The following is a 3687-nucleotide window of genomic DNA, read 5'->3' as shown; positions in this document are numbered from 1 at the left end:
GAGCTGAATTACAATGAATAGTAAACTGTTGTTTGTTAATAAAATAAGCAACCACGTTGCATTATGCAATATGTACACATATGTGGCATACTATTAATTGTATGTATACAATCCTAACGGTATTTCTAGCACTGATAATCTGTTGTAATCTTTGTTTACAGAGGAATCAAAATACTACATGCTTATATATATTAATTTCAAGGTACAGCTTTACATTGTTTGGCATGGACATTATGCTTTTGTTAAGTTAATGTTCATTCCGACCTTTTTAAGACTGCAAAATCCCTATTCATTTTTACACTGCCGGATCACATCATAATTTAGGCAAACCTTTGCAGAGTTCAGCCATCCAGAAGTGATGCAAGAATCAATACAAATACAGTATCACTGATTCCAAAAGTCAATTCTGTCTGACTATTTGGCTGAATAGCCAACATAAAACATATTTCAAATCAGTAAAATGTAGCCTTTGTGTCAGGATGGGACATCCTGCTTTTGGAAGACTTTAATTTCCACCACTTGGTGACAGTAGTGATCAGGAGAATCTGATAGTAGATCGTTAGGAGCAAAAGAGTCAGCAATTTCCTGTTTTAATCAAGGTGCATACAACATTTATACTAAAAACAAAATGACCTAAAACCCAAGCATTTCGAAGGTCAATCAATTATAATTGGTGTATATGATATATGGTGTATATGACAACATATTTTTTGGAACACGCTTTCAAGGTTCCAAAGCCAAAATCAAACTTGTCCTTTTGCATTTACAGTGTCATGTCATCTGCAACATTTTTTAAAGTCTTAATCCAGTGCTTCTTGGTTGACTTTGAGCCCAATGAGCCATCAGATCCTTGAGGTTTTGTCCCGTACGTTGCTGCTGTCTCTTCACCCCCAAGATTTGTGTGTGACCTTTTTTAATAGGGTAGTACCATCTTACTGTTGTTGAGCTAATGATCGTCACACAATTTTTGCAGGATTTCTCCATAGTCAACTGTAGTCCAGAGACCCACAAACGTGATTCATAGCCACACCAAATAATAATTATTATTTAAACGGACAATTGGTTCAGTGGACAGACACTCATTAGTAATAACTTAAATTGCTTTTTTTGTTGTCATCTCATTAAACATATTCATATAGTGCTTTCGTTCACACCGTCCAAGGTATGTTGATGCTACATGTGTTATTGCACCATTTAACTAATTGCCTTAGACCTGGCGACCTATTCTTAGATGTACAGTAATCAGCAAGAATTGTCCGAGTTACGCAATCGTGGTTTGACAGATGGTGGCTCATTAGATCAGTCTTAGGGCCTCGACCAAATTAGCAAAGCCAGTTTCAAAAACTTTAAACAGCTTACAATCGTAGGTTGTAGCTGATAGCCTGTGCTCTTTATCAGCAGATGTAAGGTTTGTTTGTCTGTCCCAACCCACCTGTTACCTGTTATTCATATTTGAATCTGTTGGTCCTTTTCTGGTTACTTTGATGATGTAGTACAGTGTAATTTATCACTGTGTTGCTGCTGATATGGGTTAGGGTTAGGGTTAGGGCCATGTTTGATACAGCAAACATGAAAATACTAATACTAGGTCAGTACTTAACTGTATCAAGTGACTCTGAATGGAATCATCCATTGCATTTGTTGAAGGGAAACTTACAAACAACATCAGGATGCAATAACAACTCAGGGAATCAACACAACAAAATGTCAAGAAAATTGTGTACCACAAAATGCTAATACAATACAATAGTACCTAATGCCCCGATTATCAGATCATTTGTGCATGTTTTTACACATAATAGTTCTTGCGGTGCATTAACATTAATCAGCCTTATGTGCTGTCAGTGTTTCTGAAAGCATGTGGATAAAATATTTCATCAATCATCCACTGGGCTGAAATAATTGTTTTTTGAAAGGGAGAAGAACGATTGAAGATATCCATCAATTAATATAATATTTTTGGACTGACTGTATATGTATTACAGAGAGTTAACATCCATAAAACTAGACACATAAGACACATGCTTGACAATGCTGGCATAGCCTTTGGTCTTCAAATTGAACTTGTGTTAAGCTGCACCATCGACAGGAAACAGCATTTTAACGAGGTCTGGATTGAAATCACAGTGAACATCCTCAGCTCCAAATGTTGGTGGTCTTCATCATATTAGCATGTCACTTTTGTTCTTTTAATAATATCCCAAAGCCCACATATTATAGCTTGCAGGTGTATAAAACACACAAACATGTATGTATATATTCTTCTGTAAGGAAGAATGTTGGTCAAAAGGAAGCTTAAGAAGAGCCTGGTTTCATTAGCTTCTGTTTGCTGTTGAATTCCCTCAGGCTGCTGTAACCAGGTGGTAGATGATTCAGCGTCCTTCTGCCTGAGTTCCTAAGCTTTAAGGGAATGTTTTTATCTGTTCACCTTATGGCTCTAATTGGACTTTAGTCTCCTGACACAACCAAGTCCACAAAAGCAATAAGGAGACAGCAATTTGTCCCACAATTTCAATGATGCCGGCATAATGAGAGTACAGTCAATGAAAAAGAGAGATGAAAAGAGAGAGGTAGAAAGCACTGATCTACATGCTATTTCATTCAAAGGTCAACTCTGCTCTTAAACGATATGGTCGACTTGGCCAAAAGGTTGAAAGCGTCGCATTTTTCGGTCCGTTGCCTTGGTTCCAGCGATCTCAGCTTTGCAGCACAGTGTCTGCTGACTTACTAATCCTCTTTGTAGTCCTCACTCCATCTCTGCTTTGTGGCCATCGCTGACTTACTTTCAAAATAGTCGTGGCGACGACCCACAATCCAGCCGGAAGGTCTTGGCTGGGTCTTCGTTCCCCTCTTTCTCTGCTTTTGTTTGGATTTCAAATCACAGTTGGGACTGACGCAACTTTCATTTTTCGTTTCATGGATTACTCCTTAATATTCAGATTTGCTCATTTTTTATCTTCAATGGATCCAGCACAAGTGGAATATGACAAAGTGGACAAATGTATCCCGGGGCAAATGCTAGACATGACAAGTGGACACACAAAATGTAACAGGATACAGGTCAGTTGTGGCCACAAGCGTGACTGTGAAATTGTTCTTTATACATCAAGTGTTACTGGAGTTTAGGCATCTTCAGGCTTCTCCCCTTGTTCAGGTACCTGGGAAGTATAGGTGAAGTTCTGCAAGGAATCCTGCTTATACACAACAAGTGTATACTCGATCAAACGTGGCGCCTGAACTCCTAAGTACACATGTTGAAATGTAATAATACTCAGCGGATAAACTTGAACGCTCCCTGTGCGTAAATCTAATCTAATCTAAATCTCTTGGGGATCTGGCTTTCGCCTGGCACAAGCTGTATCACCACATGGAGGCAACTTGGTGTCTCTTCCCAAAATGCTGAATGTGCAGCATGAACCGGTTCTGTCCACATAATCATTATTTGCTGATGTGTTTTAACCCTTTTAAGAAAGATTACATCAGGAGCCATGAAGTCTGTCAAATCAATTATCGTTTGCACACTGGCAAAATAGTAAATGATATTTAGCTCAATTTAGCGTGTTTTTTTTATAAAACCAGTTTCAAAGATTGTTAACTTAAAAATATTATCAGCTTCAGCTTAGCTTGAGATATCTTCACTTTGATTCGTGCTCCAGATACCCCTGATCCTAAGTTTCCCACAGTTCA

The sequence above is a fragment of the Pungitius pungitius genome, chromosome 20 (assembly GCF_949316345.1).
Source record: "Pungitius pungitius chromosome 20, fPunPun2.1, whole genome shotgun sequence".
Classification (NCBI taxonomy): domain Eukaryota; kingdom Metazoa; phylum Chordata; class Actinopteri; order Perciformes; family Gasterosteidae; genus Pungitius; species Pungitius pungitius.
The sequence above is the reverse complement of the archived record's forward strand: the minus strand, read 5'-3'. Positions refer to the sequence as shown.